The sequence below is a fragment of the Dipodomys ordii genome, unplaced genomic scaffold (genome assembly GCF_000151885.1).
Source record: "Dipodomys ordii isolate 6190 unplaced genomic scaffold, Dord_2.0 Scaffold134, whole genome shotgun sequence".
In the NCBI taxonomy this organism is placed as follows: domain Eukaryota; kingdom Metazoa; phylum Chordata; class Mammalia; order Rodentia; family Heteromyidae; genus Dipodomys; species Dipodomys ordii.
Window position 1 is genome coordinate 1160595 of NW_012267350.1, and position 20798 is coordinate 1181392.

The window sequence follows — 20798 nt, forward strand, 5'->3', positions numbered from 1 at the left end:
TCCTGCCCATGTAATTGTAACCCCTCTGTACAGTATGTTCACAAATAAAATAAAATAAATTAAAATTAAAAAAAAGAAAAGTACCATTACTGTCCTTAGATGAAGAATATCCAAAAGTCTAATTCAAGCAGTTCTACATCATTTCTTAATGCCATTAATATATTATCAGCAATCATATTGTTACTGATACTAATATAAATATGTGACAGGCAACAAATATGAAGCATTTCTCTTAATTCAGTCAAATATACTAGATATTTTTTTATTATCACCATGGAAGAAATCAAGTAAGTATTCTGTTGATTCATATTATATCATAATTTTGGAAAAAGGATGTTTCCTCTTAAAATAAAGATAAGTAAATAATGGCTCAGTAGCACATATGAGATTACCACAATATAGTTCTAATGTATTAATTCAGTATTTACATATTAAAGGGTCTGACAATAGAAAAAAAAAGAAAAGCCCATTTCTACATTATTCTTTCCTGAAAGACGACATAATACATTTTAGAAGTCTGATTCAGAAATATTAGGAAACAACTTCAAGGCCATGTTTTTCAGACTTTTTGTGCCAATAAGTCCTGAGTATTGAACTCAGGGCCTGGGTGTTGTCCCTTAGCTTTAGTGCTCAAGGCTAATGCTCTACCACAGATCCATTTCTAGCTTTTTTTTGCTACTTTATTGGAGATAAGAGTCTTCATAGACTTCCCTGCCTTGTGTAGCTTTGAACTGCCTCCTGAGTAGCTAGAATTATAGGCTTGAGCCACCAGTGGCCTGGATGTTCTTCAGACTTTTAAAGGAGAACAAACCCAAACACAAATTTTTAAGGTGCATTTTCTACTGCTTTGTAGGAAGATGTCATTTCCTATGTCTGTTATGTGGCCTCTTTAATCACATGGCCTCTGATTAAAGAGCTTGAGCTCTTCCCCCAATTTTCAATAACTGAATCCACACACAGCCTGTGAGGCATCACTATTCACATTTTAATTACTTACAAGACTAAACACAGAACTGAAGGCAATTTTAACCAGTCATGTACACATCTCAGCTGACAGGGTCTACTTCCAAAGCTGCATATTGCATTAAGAAAAAGATTTAACGAAAGGGCAAAATGTTTTTGTTTTTAAATTCAAATCTCCATGCCATTTTGCTGGAAGATTTATGGGTTAAAAAAATCCTTCTACAGGAATTTGACTATCAGCTTGTCCTCTGTTCTGAATTGTGCAGGTTAGGATATGTTTAAAGTTTGTAGGCTCCTTTCCAATATCCCAAGGATCCAGTTTTGTTGATTTTTCTATTTATTTGAAGAACTCATTTTCAAAACAATCTAACAGCTGGGAAGAAACTAAAAAAGAAAAATTAGAAAATGAAGCCTAAAGCCCATAATATAAATTCCTTTTCAAGAAATTCTTTGTTCTCCAACTCTTACAGGTCCAGAGATGGCAGTGGATAGAGATCTTCAGCCTCACTTTACAGGGGTGGGCACTGATACGGCAGATATTAAACCAAAATACATGCCTTTTTTGGGCAAACCAACTTTAAAGAGTAGAAACCACAGCATGAATGTATCCAACTGATATTGATTTATATCTCATTTTGAACTATTTGTTAGTACAGAAGAAATGAGAATAAAAGGAAAAATGTACATGTAGTCAGCCCTCTCTGCTCATGAGTTCAGCATCTGTAGATTTAAGGGATTATATGTTCAAAAAATTCAGAAAAACAGCATCTGAACATGCACAATCTTTCTTCTTGTCATCCCCTAAGTAATACAGTATAGAAATTATTTACATAGGATTTTCCTTGTATTGGGTAATAGAAATAACAGAAATGGTTTGAAGGATAGAGTAGGATATGTAGGTTATATGCATATATGACATGAATTCTTATGAGAAGTGAGCATCCACAGGTTTTAGCATTGACTGGGAGTTTAGAGATGATTTTCTCCCCTTCCTAAACTGAAGAATAACTGCATATATTCAAGTTTCAGAAAAGGATATTTTAGAATATTTTGGACTCTGAACATATTTAGTCTACAGTCCTAAGAGTCACACCAAAAAAAAAAGGTTATGAGGCTCAAATGTTTCCCAAATTTTGTAAAGAACTAGCTTCAAGAATTCAATTCTGCATACATTTAGTCATGCTTGCTATGTGCAAGGCATAGTGCCAGGTGCTAAGGAGATATTAAATTTCCTTTACCAATCCTCAAATCTCAGTAACTGAACACTTCAGTCACAATCCAGTGTAGTCAGCAAGTGTAAGCAGAGCAATGAGATGACTTGGGCTTTATCCAATCTGGGGCTCCTTATGATGGACCAATTGGAGTCTTACCAACTCCAGTCAGTGGTAAAGATGGCAGAGTAAGTTAATCAGGATAAATTATACGCAGTGGTGTGCTGGGGCTGGTTTGTACAGGTTCACAAAAGCCAACAGTTAACATCTCTTCCCAATTCCAACTTCAGTCACAGACATAACTTTGGTATTTGAAACCAGCCATGGTGTGGAAATATTTATACAACAGAAATCAGCAAACTATAAATTAGGAATTTAGGGTTCTTTGTTTTGTTTCATGTGGAGATCCAGGTGCTAAACATTTACTTGCCTATAAGTCTTTATCTGAGTTTCTGTTACAAACCATCTCAGTGCCTTGGTGAGGTACATTACATTGACATATTGCATTCTTATTTATTGCTCTTATTACATTGCAATAGAACTCAACAAATCAGAAATTAAACTCTTTTCATTGTGGCACTCGACTGTCTTTGCACGGCTTCCTAATCACCTTGAGCTATCTACTCACAGGCAAGGGGTGGGTGGCAAGAACACAGAGAAGGCCCATCATGTCTTAACTACCTTAATCCAAAAGTGAAATATCATTTCTACATGCTTCCAGAAATGAGACTCTTCATAAGGTCCCACGTAGATATGAGAGAGCACAAATGTTTGACAGAAACAGAGAGAAGTAACACCTTACAGAGATGGAAGGGCTGAGCATTTTTTTTGTCAGGACTGAGGATGGAATCTAGGACCTCCCACAGGCTAGGTAAGCAATCTACCACTGAACCAGCCTTCCAGCAAATGTTTTATTCTAGAATCTAAAGACCTGAATTCAGGCCTTTTGTCTTGAATAAACTCTGTTCGTGATATGTAAGTTTAATATATTTATTCCATAAATAGAAACATGTTATAAAATCAGCCAATATTCAAGAGGAGGGGAAAGAAACTATCTCTTGATGGAAGGAGTAGCTGGGCCACATTACAAAGAAGTAGGTATGGCCACGAGGCAGCATTACTCATGGAAGGACATTTTTAATAATTTCTCACAACTTCCTATGGGTAGGAGGATTCCAGCAGTCCAGCCTGCCGTTTGTTCTCCAATCTACATGGCTTGAAGCTGTCTGTGACTTTGGCTGTCATGGTGGCCCCGGAGTTAGTTTAAAGTAATTTGACTATGACCTTCAAGATTTAGAGAAAACTCAGAATTCTTCCCTAGTTTAAACCTGATGGTTTAATCTAATGTCTTAAATATGCTATATATTCTGACCATTTATCTGCTAGTCATTTCTTCTCTAACAGGCTTCTTCAAAGCAAGGCCTGGGACTTACCTACTTGTATATTTCTAACAGTGCCAAGCAGAGCCCAATAAATAAATGACTCAAATGTATCACCCCAAAATTTGATCAGCCTTCTCTGTATGGTGGTCCCCAATAGAGAAGTATTTTGGATTACCATTCTATTAATCAAGAGTAGAAAATGGCCAGATGCTGGTGCTCAAGTCTGTAATTCTAGCTATCAGGGGGCTGAGATCAGAGGATCACAATTCGATGCCAGCCTGAGCAGGAAAGTCCATGAGTCTTATCTCCTATTGACCAGCAAAAAGCTAGAAATGGAAGTATGGCTCAAGTGGTAGAGTTTCAGCCTTGAGTGAAAAATCCAAGGTATAGAATGAAGCCCCGAGTTCAAGCCCAATTATTTGTTTGAATAAGCAATAAATAATAACAATAAATATTAAAGCAATAAATAAACTTAAAATTAAAATAATAAATAATCAAACAAACAATAAAAGCAAATGAAACCATAGTGAATGGGCAAAGTCCATGTTTCATCAGCTTCCATGCTGGTGCTATGACTTCTATGAACAACCCAAATAAGGCCAAATAATTAATACTTGATAAAGGAACAATAAGAATCAGAATCCAAACTTGCATAATTGGTTTTGTGAAAAACACATAGGAACATCAATACTGTGAAATCTAAAAAATAGTATATAAAAACAATGGAAGAAGAAAGGTTTGCAGGCCAACTAGACACCAGTGGCTCATGTCTATAATCTTAGCTACTCAGGATACTGAGTCTGTGTATGGTGGATCAAATGCAGCCCCTACAGTAAAGTCTGTGAGACTCTTATCTCCAATTAGCCCTCCAAAAGCCATCATTTAGTGAAATAGCTAATGGACAGTGTCCAGGCCCTGAATTTAGCCTCAGTGCCAGTATACACACAAAAAAGACGTGTGCCAGTGCCCAACCTCACATCCCTCTTCTCCCCTCCTCTAGTTTGAAGTAATGGTAGACCATGTGAATGAAGTTAGGAAAATTGTAAGCATTCCAGCTTTATTTTACTCTGTGTGATTGATTCCAGTGCTGCCTCATGACCCCACACCAGCTGAAAAATGTATCTCAGTATACTCAGTGCTGATCCAGATGCAGTCTCTGTCTCCTACCATGCATTTATCACCCATCCCCCTACTCTGGTGAGTACCACCTGCTCATTCCAAGCAAGGCATTTTCAGATGGGTTCAAGTTCCTCACCCACCCAATTACAATGGATATTTATGCAGTTTTGACTTCTCCCTTTTCTTAGCTCTACTTGTGATTTGGAGAATTAGCCAAACTTCTCAATCTGCTTGTCTATAAAATTGGGCTATTTCACATAAAAGAGAAAACAAATCTGTAAAAATAAAAAGTACTGAGACTTTCTTTTTAGAGATGAGCCATCTTTAGTCAGATTTTAGATATTTTCCAAGATGAGCTTGTGGAGGGGTAGTGCCCTTCCACACCCACCAAGGCTCTTTCTGGGACAGAAACAGCCTACCTTCTATCTTCCTTCTGAATTATTTTAGTCTCATTGCCTTCAAGGGACTGACTGAGTACTTATGTCTTCCCAACATTCCTATGTTAAAATTTCAACCTTTGGGAGAAAATTAGATCATTATTAGGATTAGAAACTTTATCATAGAGGCTCTAGAGAGCTCGGTAATCCCTGTCCCCATGTGAGATACAGCAAGAAGGGACCATTTGTGAGGAAAGGAATTCTTAATAGACACTAGATTTACCAGTCCCTAGATCTTGGATCTTCTAGTCTGTAAAACTATGAGAAATAAATAAACCACTCCATTTATGCTATTTTGCTGTGGCAACTGCAATGGACTAAGGAACGTTCCATGTTTTATTTTGCTAGGCAAGTTTAATTTTTCTTTTAGGGCTAGCAGCTTGATTGTTTTTTAAATTGTAGCTATTTGCATGTGGATAAAATACTTGGACAATCAATGAATGAGTGAATGCCCATCTATGAAAACTATTTATCATAGATCATTCATTCAATGCAAAAGAGAAAATAATCACCCACAATAATCTGTGTCATTACCATTTAATCTCTGTACTTTTAATAGCTCTACTGAGGTATAACTAATAGAAAACATGTGTAGAATGTACAATTTGGTAAATTTTCACTTACTGTACACACAGCCATGAAAGCACCCCCACAATCAAGAAAATAAACATTATCTCCAAAATGTTATTCCTAGTCCTTTTTTATTTAAGTATGTATTTATTTGTTCATTCATTTACTCATTTTTTGAGGCTACCTCAATAGCCCAGGCTAGTCTTGTCTTTTCCTCTCAAGTGCTGGAATTATAGGTATGTGCTACCATGTCTTACATTCTTCCCTTTTATAATCTCTCCTTTGCTGCCATCCCTTTTCTAACCTTCCTCAAGCTTGTAGGAACAGGCATCATTTATGGCTCTGTGAGTACTGGACACTAATACTTGTGAACCTTTCCCCAGCTTTTGATGCATGTGCTACTAAGACTCAAGGGTGATACTCTGAAGCAATCCTGAATTTTTCTCTTTTCTCTTTACACTATGAACTCAAGCTGCTTTGGTTTCCCCAGGTTCTTAGCTCTGTTTCTTCAACACAAGCAGTCTTTAGGGCCTCTGGATCTTCTTTCCCTGATTATTATATGGACACTCTCCAGACAGGAAGTTGAGATGATTGTAAAGCTTATCTCCTTTATTTTCTGTTTCACAAGGATCATTGCCTGATAGCCAATGCCTTGAAAATCCCATTGTTCCATGTATTTTGTCTAGTTCTTCAGTTTATTTTTTAAAGATGGATGGGTAAATATTACTCCATCTTGGCTAGATGAAGAGGTTGCTTATAGTACTTTTATTTGTTATAACATTTTAAGGGCCAATAAAATCTGCACAAATAAACTGTAGGAAAATATTTTCTCTTAAGTTCAGTAAGTAGATTTGGAAGGTAAATTTAATACTTCAGCTTCTTTTAATATAGAGGCATGAGAATATTAAGAAGGCCAGTAATCATTATGTCTGTTTGAAGAAAAGCAAGTGAATTAAATAAAAGATTAGAAGCAAATGAATGAGGAGACATGGTTTATTTCTTTTACCATTTTTTTCAGAGCATTTTATTTTTATATTTTATTTTTATTGTGAAAATACCATACAGAAGGGTTACAATTACATGAGCAAGGTAATGAGTGCATTTCTTATCAAGCATTGTTGCCACCTCCTTTGTTTCCCTTTCCCATCCCTTCCTATCTCCCGCCCCCCTGATGTTGGTATAATTTGTGGAGAGGAAGGGAAAAGTTTAAATAGGGATATAGGTGGACCCATTGCAACAATGAGATGTACAAGACGTTATGTTGAAAAATGAACTTTACATTTTTTTCCGTTTTTTTTTTGACCATGCTTTCTCTCCCATGTCTTCCAACTCCCATAAATGGAAACTTTACTACTCTATTCATCTATCAGTTCTATCTATCCATTCATCCATCCACTAATCCACTTACCAAATGTTACTGAGTACCATGAGTAAAATGAATTATGAAACAGGGAAGATGTTCTCAACAGAAAGAAATAAGAAAATGTCTGAGGAGATGGATATACGAATTATTCTGGCCTAATCATACATATTGTATCCATGTGTTGAAATGTCATACTCTGTCCCATAAATATGCACAACTGCTGCTTACCAATTAAAGTATAAAAGTCAAGGAACTGTATGCTGATATATTATTGTAAAAGCCTGAGTAAAATGCTGAGACATTGTAGATGGAGTCACCAATCTGGGACAGGGCTAGGGTACAAAACAAGGAAGACTTCTCACAGAAAAAATATTTGAAATGAGGATTGAAAAACCAGTAACATTTGGCTATGCTGAAATGGAAACAAGGAAAAGGAGGAGGAGGAGAGGAAGGAGTTGAAAAACATGAGAAGAGTTTTGTACATCAAATACTTTTCAAGCAAAGGTATTCGTTCAGGACAATTTCTAGGTATCTCAGAACAGGAGATAAAATTCTATCATGGCATTGCCTTAGTGATCACAGGGATTTAAGATCTTCTCAGCAGCTTTATGGATTCTAGAATTTTCCCCAGGGTCATAATATTCTTTGGTGAAAAACAGACACAAGCATAGAGTGTCACAGACTTTCTAACCAGTGACCAATGGAACAGGAAAGTAAGAAGGATAGTTAGAAGACAGTCTCTAGAGTCAATGCTGAGCTCTTTAAAAAGAGTTGCTATTTTAAGCTCAGTTCTGATTTAAATATTCCTGGTTCTGAATAAGCAAGGGAACTTGGGAAAGCCTGAGTCATCCTCACACCCTTAGCTGGCTTCATAAACCAAGACACATTCTAGCTTTGCCGTTTTATGAGCCCATGAAACTAAAATCTATTTGAGGAAGAGGTGATTTGAGTTGACCCTCAAGCAGTGGAAAGAAAAAAACTTTTGCTACTTCCGGAGAACTTCCTCAGAGGAAGCTCCCCCTTAAGACAGTAGAATTCCCCTGGCATTTATTCCTCTGACTCCTGAAATGTCAGAAATATTGGCTACAATATTTTTATTCATGAAGACTACATGTTTGAGTATTATTGGTAGACAACTTCATTAGTGCCAGTCAATCCAAAATGCTTGCCAAGTTTTTTTTTTCTCCCTCGCGGAGGCGGTCTATAGGAATAGATAATGTTATATATCGTGTGAAAGATGCTGAAAGCTCCCTTCTCTCAGGCTACAAAATGTAGGCAGAGAAAATGAACTCAATTGTCCTGAATCCTGTTCCAGTTCCCCAAATGTGGTGTCTAGTTCCCCTTATTCCAGATCCAGACATCATGCAGCATGGTCAGCTGAGCTTTTAAACTGAGATAGATTTGATGGGGTTTGTGCCTTTTAGGAAAGTAGATGGTGTCAAGAAACTTTGTACTCTAGTGTTACCTAGGGTGAATGATAGACACAGCGAAATAGCCAAGATTTATAATAACATACTTTAAAAGGTTTCCTTTTTAGATGGCTGGAAATTGAGTGGAAATCAAATAGACAATAGTAATGCTCTATCAAAACTTCCAGACTTGGACCTACAACCATGACATGAAATAATGTTGACACCCATTTCAGAATATTTATGAAGTACTTGGTGTAAGTTGATCTGCAAAGAGTGTAGTAATCTTTGGCAAGTGAAGCCTATCCTGGAAACTAAGGCTTGCTGGCTTCTGGGAAAAGTTCACAAAGAAAATGGTTGATAGGCAGCTCCTTTGTAAAAAACACTTTTTGGTGCTGGTACTGAGGCTTGAACTCACGGCCTTATGCTCTTGCGTAGCTTTGTCACTAATGGCTGGCACTCTGCCTCTTTAGCCACACCAGCATCATTTTTGTTGGTGATACTGATACTGGAGTTTGAATTCATGGCCTTGAGATTGATAGGCTAGTGCTTTATTACTTGAGCCCTCTCCTCCAGCCATACTTTTTGCTAGTATTTTAAAGATGGGATCTAGCAAACTTTTCTTCTTGGGCTGGCCTCAAACCTCCATCCTCCAGATGTTAGCTTCTGAGTAGCTAGGCATACAAGCATGAGCCACCAGCAGCTGGCTTCAGATGATGTTAAATGGTTTTCCACTAGTGTGTATGGGTCAGAACTTGTACATATGTCGTTTCTGTTGAATTCAATTTTCCTTAGGACTAACTTTGCCTCTGTTAACTTGTATATGCCTTTTGTTCCAGCAGAACTAAACCATTTCATGTTTCCACACATACCTGCACTCTCTAGTATACATTCTCTATATATCCCATGGGGATGTTAGGTAGAGAGACTGTCTTCTTCTGTCTTCTGCACAGTGCTGAGACAGGTAGAAACTGAAGCATGCTTTAAGGAGGGCTATGTCAGACCCGAAAGAAATATGAAAGCATCATACCTATGAGTTTGGTCTTCCTCATTTTCCCATAGAATTAATAAGGCTCTGAAGCCAGGGGTCATAAGGAATCCTGCTGCCATTATGGCCACTACTATAGTCCCTTTGGGGACACTGGGACAGTACACCATACTCATACAGAGGGTGGTGACACTACCATCAGGGAAGAATGAAAGAGATCAGTATTTGAATACATGTTAAACACTCCAAAAAGCCCTGGAAGTAATTGGGATGACTTGCTGCTGAGGCCACAATTCTCCAGAGTTATCAATGAAATGTGATTCATTCCCATTGTGTGATATCGCTCTCATGCAGCCAGCTAGAGTAGGGTCTGGTATAGTTCATTCATTCATATACCCAGTATGTACCAATCAATGCAAATCTCTGAAGAATCAGAGACAAGAACCACTCCCTGCCCTCGAAGGACTTATATCAGGAAAACAAAACTTTTGTTTGAAGAGGTTTTCCTCTGTCTATGTCTTAGCTTTTTCCCCTAGAGTTGCCAGCAGTGGCCATATAAACTGTTTGACCCAGAGATTATGATATGAATGGTAACCCCTGTAACTGTGCATTGTACAATCTGCATATGTACATGTTATGGTCCCATTTGCTCAAATACTGTTCACCTAAAGTAGCTTTTCATATTGAGGGAATGGGTGGAGTTAGGACAGATGGGATAGAATGATGAAAGGTATGATGTTGACCAAGATGTGTTGTACTTACCAACTGACATTTTAAATTGAAACTAGTTTGTACAACTACTTAGACAATTTTGAGAATTAAAATAAAATACCTTTTCCTACAATTTTGCCTTCCAACTCTTTCCAGATGTATCTCTGCTTTGAATTCTGTCTTCATCCTGGCCTGACCACAACCCCCAAGGTGTTCTCCTTTCTATAGACCACCTTTGTCATATTCGTCTGTAATAAAAACCTGAAAATCAAACAGTACTTGCATAGGTCTTTTCTGGTTTTGTGGATTTTTAAATTATTAGTTTATCCCTGTGTTCATATTTAGCTTTTTGCCAGCTTGTCATATTCTCCCTTCCTGGTCTACAGCAGCAAGGGTAGGAACAATGTTCTATCCATCTTTTTGTCTCCACAGGGCTTTGCACGTAATTGAAACCCAATAAGACAAAAGAAGAAAGTGCTATTTAAAATGAGACACCTTTTAAAGAGTGAAAGATACCAGTTGAAATGGAGTGTTTGTGACAAAAAGCTTCAGTCAATAACATTTTTCAAATTCTTTTAGTTGTTGACTCTCAAATATTTATGCTAAACCCAACCAGGAAAAGTACAGATATTGGAAATATACCAAACTAAAGACTAAATCTAGCCAATTATTCTTTTTCCCCAGACTTCTGCAAAACGATTGTAGCAACAACAAAAAATACTGTCACCTTTGACCATTTTCCCATAACTCTCCCTTGATGGAATTAAGTTTGGTTTCCCCCCTCAATTTGAATCATTGTGTGAGAGGTACCAAGTATGGGAACCCAAGTGTTGAGGAAGGAGGGTGGAAGATGGAGAAGGAAGGGCAAAGACCAAACGATTTGAAAATAAATGAAAACGTAAAATTAATCATTGATGTAGTGCTTGGTTTTAGAACCTTTTGGTCAGTGAAGATAAGTTCCAATTAATTATTTAAAATATTTTATTCTTATACAGAAAAGCAAGGATCTTTTTACACTAAGGGATAGACAGAAGAAGGAAAAGAGGGTGATGAAGGAAATAAAAGAAAAGGGAAAGGAAAGAAAGAAGGAAAGGGGGAGAAAGAGAAGGAGAGGGAAGAGGGGAGAGAGGATATAAGAGACTAGTCAATGAAATAAATGGGTAGAAAGGAGAGAAAAAGAGAACAGAAGAGTAAGGGAGAGGGAGGAGGGAGGAGAAAGCAGGTAGTGAAGGAAGTGGTAAGAAGAAAGAAGGGACACTCCAAAAAGATCACTCTTTGCCTTTGTGCTACTTTATTGAAGTCAGTATGCTTTCATTGACACAGGCGTCTGGAATGCTCTGAAACTCTGACTAAGGGGCTGGCCTCCCAGGGTAATTTAAACTTCCTTTCTCATTCATAACCCCAACCACAAAGTTAAACTGGCACCCTGTTTGTTTCGAATTTCATGAGTAAAAAATGTACTGAAAACCATTCTGTAGCCTAAACGAGTGTTCTTCCCTCTAGATTTACTTTCTGACAAATAGTGCATCCTAAAACAGGTAGCTGACTAAGTCCTTAGTCACAGAAACACAAGTTTTTCATCTGAAGTCAGTCTTTCCCCGTTCTGAGTTGGCCAGGCTGCCCCATCTGCTCTGAAACACTGTAGCCCCATGAGTAAATTAGAAACCCAGCTTCAGGCGAGAGAGCTACTCAGAGAAAACCCCAGCATCCTGTACATGCAATTGGAACACCACATAAGGACATGTAGGAAAGAAAATGCAAATCATTTGACATAGACTAAGAATTAGTAGCCTTCTGTGGGCTGACTCTTGGGAGTCTGGGAAGGCTTTGATATTTGTTCCCACAAGGGTTGGACTTCTGGGGTAATGCTCTAGTATTTTCACAAAGGTCAAGTGATCAAGGCATCTTCAACACTGTCACTCCCCATGAATGCATAATCTGAAAGAAGTGGAAGTGACATTGATCAAGATGCATGCTTTCTCTCATAAAGGGTCATATACATACTACATAAACATGTTTAAAGAGGAGGATTGCAATGGTGTAACTCTAACAAACTCATAGGTTGTTGTTGTTGTTTTGCTGTGGTTGTTTTTGGCTGGTTATGGGATTTCAACTCAGAGCCTGGACTCTGTCCATGAGCCTATTTGTGCTCAAGGCTAGCACTCTACCACTTGAGCCACAGTGCCACTTCTGTTTTTTTCTGGGTAGTTTATTGGACATAAGAGTCTTGTGAACTTTTCTGCGTGGGCTGGCTTGGAACCATGATCACCAGATCTCGGCTTCCTGTGTAGCTAGGATTACAAGTGTGAACCACTAGCGCCTGGCCAAACTCATAGTTCAATCAAATGAATACCAGGAAGCTGAAACATGTGTTGTTGGAGCAAGGGAGGTCAAAGGGAGTGGGGGCAGACAAAGGGTGAAAGGAAGTGTGGGTGAATGCAGACATAATATTCAATGTACATATGTGAAAAGGTGAAAATGGAACTAGGTAACTTGAGGAAATGGGTGGAGTTAGGAGAATTGGGAGAGAATGATAGAAGAAGTAACATTGATTTAGATACATTGTACTCATAAACTGACATGTTGAATTAAATCCTTTTGTACAACTAACAATAATAAAATTATATACATATATATGAAAGGAATTGTGGGAAAGAGAGAGGACAAGTAAGGAAAATATGAACTAATTTTAACTAATTTGAAGTCTTAAAGGGCATGGATGTCTTTGGGAAAGTAATTTCCTTTTTCTGGGCATCATTTGCATCAGTTGATCTAACCAGATCTTTTTTTTTCCAGATTCAAATAAGTTCATGGAAAATTTTGATTAACATTGCCTAAAATGTCTAAAAATGTTTGGGAAGAATTAGATCTTTATAATCCTGAATACACAGAATTTTCCAACAATATTTTTGCCCAATTTCTATTTATCTACTCAATACACAAAGGTTGATTTTTCAAATGTCTTAATAAAAAATTGTTCTCCAAACATCTCTCTCGCTCTTTTCGTGTGCATTCAAATACATATTCGATAAAGTAAACTGTAAGTGAAAATCCTGTTTTCTGTTTACATACCTTTGGGTTGTGTTTAGCTCATGTCAGAAATCACAAAGATTGGGTATGTGTGGCTGCTTTCTGAGCCTGGTTTGGCACACTTGAGGTATGTGTGTATGTAGGTGTGTGTGTGTGTGTGTGTGTGTGTGAGAGAGAGAGAGAGAGAGAGAGAGAGAGAGAGAGAGAGAGAGCATGCACACATGAGTGTGTGTGCCAGCACAGAGGCTTGAACTCAGGGATTCATAGTCTCACTAGACTAGTTTATTCACAGCTGGTGCTCTACCACATCCACCATGCCTCGTCCAGCTTTTTTGTTGGTTACTTGGATAAAAGTCTCTCAGTCCTCAGATCTCAGTCTCCTGAGTAGCTAGGATTATAAACTGGAGCCACTATAACCAGCTGATCTCATATCCTTCTGTCCTCTATCCTCCCTCTTGCTTTTTCTTTCCTTACTTTCTTTTCTACAAGTATACATTAAACCCTTACTGTGTGCTGGGCTTTGTTCTAGGCATTGGGAAGTAGGTTGAAACAAAATAGACTAAATTTCCATCTCATGTAGCTTTCATTCTATTAGGTGAACCATAACCAACATAAATGCTTCACTTGCATTATTCTGATAGACATGAATTTTCATCATTGTAGTAGCACAGTTCACATTTCAGTCACCATCACATAATAATAGTAATTTAAAGAAGTAGAAACTAACATGACTAGCTCTCTAGTCTACAAATCATCATGTAAATTATGGTAAGTGAGCAGTCCTGTCATTTCCTTCAACGTCAATTAGGATTGGTCACTGTGCATCTGATTTGCAGTCACAAAACGATGTGCTACCTCTTGTCTCCAGGTGGTGAAGAGATAGTATTAACAAAATAACTTTTTTTGTCTGTCATAGGACTTGAACTCAGGATCTCGGTGCTGACCCTGAGCTTTTATGCTTGAGGCTAGTGCTCTACCACTGGGCCACAGCTGCACTTTCCATCTTCTGGTAGTTAATTGGAGATAAGAGTCTCATAGATTTTTCTCATCTGGACAGGCTTTGAACCACAATCCTCAGATTTCAGCCTTCTGAGTTGCTATGATTACAGGCGTGAGCCACCAGCGCCCAGCCAAAATAACTTGCAAAACACTTCTACTGAGCTAGTATATAGTTAGAGGTAGAGAGCTTGAGTAGTATGCACAAGGCCCTAGATTCATCCCCCACACTGAAAATAAAAGCACTACTGTCAACTTGGTTCTCTTCAGTGAAAATGTGTTTCTTTTTAACCACCAATACTTCTTTCAACCATCCAATATGTCTTAGAGTTATTTTAACCTTTAAAACCTACTAGACGGGATGGGCACTGGTGGCTCACATTTGTAATTTTACCTACTCAGAATGCTGAGGCCTGAGAATTGTGGTTTGAAGCCAGGTAAGGAAGAAAAGTCTGTGAGACTCTTCACTACAATTGACCGACAAAGATCCAGAAGTGGAAATGTGATTCAAGTTGTAGAACACCATCCTTGAAGGAAAAAGCCAAGCAAAGAGAGCAAGGCACTGAGTTCAAGCCTTAGTACCAGAGCGCGTGCAGGCATGCGTGCACACCCCCCCCACACACACATCCTATTGGAGGGACTTTATAATAGGCTATTAATGCCTAACTGAGGATCATGGTATTTCTTTTACTAGTCTTTGAAAGAAATATAACACCAAGAATGCAATTGAACACATTCAAGCATCATGGCAGCAAGTAGTACATATACAGAATAACAGTAACTTTTATTGTGCTATGAGTGTAACTTTATAGGTTTCTAGTTGAAGATAGAGTTATAGAAAAAAATAGCTGCCCATGGGAATGTAGACACCCTGCTGCTCTTTGAGAGGTTCTTGACATGCAGCCAGAGGAATTTAGCAATGACAAACTTACGGGGACAGATTAAGAAAGTGATTTTGATGAGCAAGATGGACTAGACACTGGTGAAAACTTCACATTAAAGAAACTCTCAGAGATATTTCATGCCATTGAAAATGTAAATGACAGAATGTTGACAGCTGGTCCAAAGTTAGAATAGAAGATGGCTATTCACTAAGGAATCTGAAAAGTGTTCTGCATCATTTTATGATGAGAAGAAAGAGGGAAATATTGCTCAAGCTATTTTGTTTAAACAATTTTGTTATGTTGTTCAGACTGGCCTCAAATTTACAATAGTCCTGTCCCAACCTCCTGAGTGCTTAGATTACAGATGTGTGTACCACACATGGGACCTAAGCTACTTTTGATAAGCTTTATTCTTTTACTTGTGGGAAAACAGGCATAACATAAAACATTATTTTTCTCACTTTAAGTGTATAATTAAGTGACATTAAGTATAGTCAAATTGTTGTGTGACCATCACCACCATTTTTCTCCAGAAATGTTTCAACATCCTAGACATAAAATCTCTTACCTTTAAAATACTAATACCATTTCTCTTCTCTTTCTTGGTAACCTCTATCTTCTGTCTTGATGAATTTGACCATTTTTGGAAGGCAAAGCGCGCACACGCGCGCGTGTGTGTGTGCATGTGCATGTGTATGTGTATGTGCATATGTGTGTCAGTACTGGGGCTTGAACTCGGGGTCTTGTACTCTTATTTTTCTTCTCTTTTTTTTTCTACAGGCTTGTGCTCTACCACTTGAGCTATAGCTCAACTCCCGGCTTTTTGCTAATTAACTGGAGATAACAGTCTCATGGACTTTCATACCCCAGATGGTTTCAAATCACAATTCTCAGATCTCAGACTCCTGAGTAGCTAAGATTACAGATATGAGCCACCTGCACCAGGCCAATAAAGTCTATTTTATTACCCATGCTGGCCTAGAACTTACTACATAATCTAGGTTGGGCTTTGTTATTCATAGAACAATTGGAATTCCCATATTTGTGGTGCAACTGACTATACAGAGCAATGAGTTTCTCTGAAGTATTAAGTCAATGATAAAAAATGAAAATAAATCACAACAAGGCAGATAGTATGAAGGACTATGAGGGTAGTCAGAAAATCTAAATGGGATGAGGAAGTCAGCCATATCCTTACATATAAGAAGAACTTTCTAGGCTTGGGGAATATTCAAGGTAAAGGCCTTCAGATGGGAGCCAGCATGGTTTGTTTGGGAAATAACTAGAGCATAGTGAGGGATGGGGAGACTAATAGCAGAAGAAATTCAAAGGTGAGCAGAGACCAGATCAGGTAGGGTCTCAGTGTACAGACTTTATTCTAACATTGTACAAATTTTATTCTAAGGTGGTAGGAAGGCCTGAACTGATGTCATATTAATAGATAGGTCATCTAATTAGCTAAGGATAAATTCTTAAGACAAAAAGAGAAGAGTCTTATAATAAAGATTAACTTTGCCTCTTAAATAATTTGTCTAAGGCTTCAAAATGAGCCAAAAAAAACCACAAAAGACTCTTGAAGAATAGGACCTTCTCATGGTTTTATCAAGCATCTATCTCTCTGTACCTTCAGAGTGTCTCAACACCATCAATCTCACTAAGAGCCTTCTAGAACTTTCCTGAGATGGTTTCAAGCTGAGATGGTGACATGAAACAAGTATTCCTAGTTAACAAAGACATCAGCTAACATGATGACTCCCAATGACCAAAGAAAAAGTGGTCATATTTCCTCAAATACCAAGTCAGAGCCACAAATTCAGAAGTCTATGGAGCCAGTAAGGAGTACAAAGCAGGGAAGTTGGCCTAATGACACAAGTAATAAGTCCATACCTTCTCTGAAGGAAGGAGTTACTAAAGGCGCCTGCAAGCTGTCACTAAGAGTGGATGCAGCCTCAGAGATGAGATCTTCAACTGAAACAGGAAACCTAGATTGTAATTTTGGTTTCTTACTTAGTACTGGGTAGTAATTAAACTTGTTTAACACATTCTTCAAGCTATATACAATTATGTCTGAGTCCCAGATCATTCTGTGGTTTTTATGTCACCATTTCTTATCTTAAAGGGCATTGCCCTCAGAATACCTGTCTACAATTCCATAAGAATAGTCTACAGAGAAATAGCAGTGATATTTTCTTCCCACCTATGGGTCTTCCAGAAGAGATTACACTTTATTGAAAATTTGCTGTCTTGAAACTTCTGTGACCTTTAAATTCCAGGTTTAATCCATCTTGATCATTTTGAAAGCCTTTAATAAAAACTCCTGAATCTGGCAGAAACTTCTGGAATGGGCAGATGCCACTTAATATCAAAGTGTCCATACTTGTTTCAACACTCAACATGTCCTTAAAGGACATAGTATCTTGCTTGGCACCCAGGGCTCACATCTATGATCCTAGCTACTCAGGCTGAGATCTGAGAATCACCGTTCAAAGTCAGCTTGGGCAGGAAAAGCCCATGAGACATTTATCTTCAATTAGCTACCCAAAATAGCCAGAAATAGTGGTGTGGCTCAAGTGGTAAAGTGCTAGCCTTGAGGACAAAAGCTCAGGGACAATGTCTAGGCCTTGAGTTCAGCACAAAAAGGGTATGTTATCTCCATTAAGCAACTTGATACACAAGTAAAAACATCATCAAGATCATTGATTTACAAGTCAAAAAAATCACTTAAAATTATGCTTATTTCATTACAATTGAGGAGAATCAAAGAGGAAAAAAAGCAAATACAGAAAGCATTTTGATTAAAGGTTAAATACTTTTTCTTTGTGTTGAACTTTCCAAAAGGACCTATTGAAATATGTGTAATACTCAGGAATTGAATGCACACAGATTTTTTTTCACTTAAAATTGCTCCACATTTGCCCCAACATTTTAGTTTCTCTTTTCTGATTCTTGTTTATTTCAAAGAAAAGAGAACTTTAAATGGAATTTTTATAATTTGAGGATACATAATAATGGAAGGGAAAATCATATCAGTCTTTTGAAAAGATTTTTTGTTGGTTGAAGGCAATTTAGTCTATTATTTAACTTGAAAACAACGTTTCCTATTTTAAATCTTCCTGTGATTATTACTCTTCTGGATTCAATAAGGATAAAGAATTATTTTACAGGACATGACTCTTCAGTATCTGCAGCTCAGTGTTAAGTTGGAAAGCAATAACAATGTTTTCCACCCAAAGTCTTCATCTGATTTAGCTAATTACTCTCAAATTATTTAATTATCTCATCTAAGAATATCAACATCTCATTTGCTTGGCTAGCTTTGGGAGAAATAAAAAACTTCAGAATTTCAATAAATACTGGCATTGCTCAGGCTGATGGGAAATGGAATACAAGGCCAGAAGTTAGGCTGCCCAGTCTTGCTCACAGGGATAGACAAAAAGCCTATTTCTCCATCTTCCAGGGCAATGCCAGGAAAGGCCAGCCTTTTGCTGTTCATTTAGGGACAACATGAGAACTTATAAGAACTCAAAGAGCATCCAATCTAGTTTAGCCAAGTCCTATCATGTCCTATTTCTGAGTTCTTTGCTCTGTCTCAGGAAGAATTAAGTTATACCTAAGATCCTCCAAAGCTATCTTCCAGCCCTCCCAGATCCTTTTGCATTTAGCCAATGAATGAGCATTGCAAAACTTGTCAGATTATATCGTATAAGGATGAATTCTAGTCAGGGGACACAGAGAAAAGTAGGCATCTCATGGCACCTCCTTCATTGTTCTTATCTGTTGTAATATGAGACTGGTTTATGGCACATTTTAAAAATCAAAGCTCATATACTGTTGTATACAGATGGATTTTGATTTCTGATTTTTCTCCTTTTCTTTTGCAGAGCAGTGTCTTGTGAGTTAGGAAGTGACAAATAGAAACCAAAATAAGAGGAAGTCATGGGAGGAGGTGATTTTCACAATGTCTGAATGAACTGATCCAACAAATCAATGCTCAAACTGTAGGGATCAGATCATGAGGCTCAAAGTACAAATTTTCCTAGCAGTTGTTTATAACATTTTATGATGGACAGTTAGTACTAGTGTGCATTGTCTGAGGTCAAGCCAACTGTATGCATTTCTTATTACTGCTGTAACAAAGTACTATAAATTTAGTGGTCCCAAACAATATAAATTTATTATAGTTTGTGAGGTAAAAAATTCATAATCAATCTAACTAGGCTGAAATCAAGGTGTGAACAGGGCTGGTCATCTTGAAAGATTCCATTGCCTTTCCTTTTCCAGCTCTTACAGATTGCCTTCATTCCTTGGTCCATGGCCCCCTCTTCCATCTTCAAGGGCAACAACAGTGAGTTTAGTCCTTCTATAGAACATCACTCTGATATTAACTTTCTTGCTACCTTCTCGTAAAGACATTTACGATTACATAGGACCCATCTGGAGAGTCCAGACTAATCTCCCTTTCTCAAGATCCCTAGTTGAATCCCCTTGGTAAGACACCTTTTATCAGGTAAAGTAGAATACTTGTGGGTCTTAGGGATTAGGATGTAGACCTTTTTATGGGTCTACATATTCTGCCTTCTATACCTACCACCTAAAGATTTCAATGGGATTTGAGGATAGCAGTTGTGCCAATTAACACTATGACTTCCATTAAAGTATCAAATTCACAGCACCTCTTTGATGCTCCTGAGTTCATTTTACATATTTTTACTTTGCTCCAGTATCGGGTCAATCTTGGTCTACCAGCAAAAAGAAAACAGAAGCCTACAGAGTTAATATTGATCTCCATAACTTTTCAGTGTGATCCACATAGACTTCTGAAGCTTTATTTCTTGCCTTTCTCCAATGCCTCCAGAAAGTATGTTCTAAAGAGATGTCATAATGAATTCTGGCATGATATTGGGTGGTGTGGGTTTGTGTATACGTATAGATGAGGGAAGTTAATGACATTCTACACAGAGGTAATAGACTGATGATGGCTGAGCTCCTAAGGCATTGTTCTCTCCTCTTATGCTGATTTTTTTAAAATCTTCCAAGGTGCCTTCTAGTCTTTAGGATGGATGGTGACAGGAGGCATACTTCATTTATTATACGTGCACTCCATAAGATATTTAAGTGAAGCTGGGTGTTGGTGGCTTATGCCTGTAATCCTAGGTACTCAGGAGGCTGAGATCTGAGGATCACTGTTCAAAGCCATCCTGGGCAGGAAAGTGAGACACTTATGTCCAATAAACCACCAGAAAACTGGAAGTGGCGCTGTGGCTCAAGTTGTAGAGTGCTCGCCTTGAGCTGAAGAGCTGAGGGACAGGGCCCAGGCCCAGATTTCAAGCCTCTTAACTGACCCCCCTCCCCCCAAAAGATATTTAAATGAATATTTTTCTTGTCAAAGCAGCAATAGAGTACAATTGTGAACACTAGTACTCATTTGGTTATCACATCTCAGATCTAGTGCTTACCACTGGAAATCTCAATAACCTTGGAAGGCAGAATACAGAAAAAAAATGCAGAAAATAGCACTATACAAAGACACCAGCTGCAATGATGATGATGATGATGATGATGAATACAACAATGATGACATCAGCTAATCCTGTGTGAGCTGGCCTGTATCTCTTCAGCCACACTCCCCAACCATGTTCTCCTCTCACTCACTGTGCTCTAAACACATTGATCTTCTTTCTTACTCTCAGATAGGTCATGAGAACCTTTGTCTTTGCTGTTTTCCCAACCTGTAA

The 20798-nt window shown here is 38.0% G+C and overlaps 1 pseudogene; it reads right to left on the reverse strand.

Moving 5' to 3' along the window:
- The window catches only part of LOC105996647, a 27447-nt pseudogene extending 7971 nt beyond the window's left edge, over positions 1–19476 (reverse strand).
- Positions 19477–20798: the final 1322 nt, after the last annotated feature.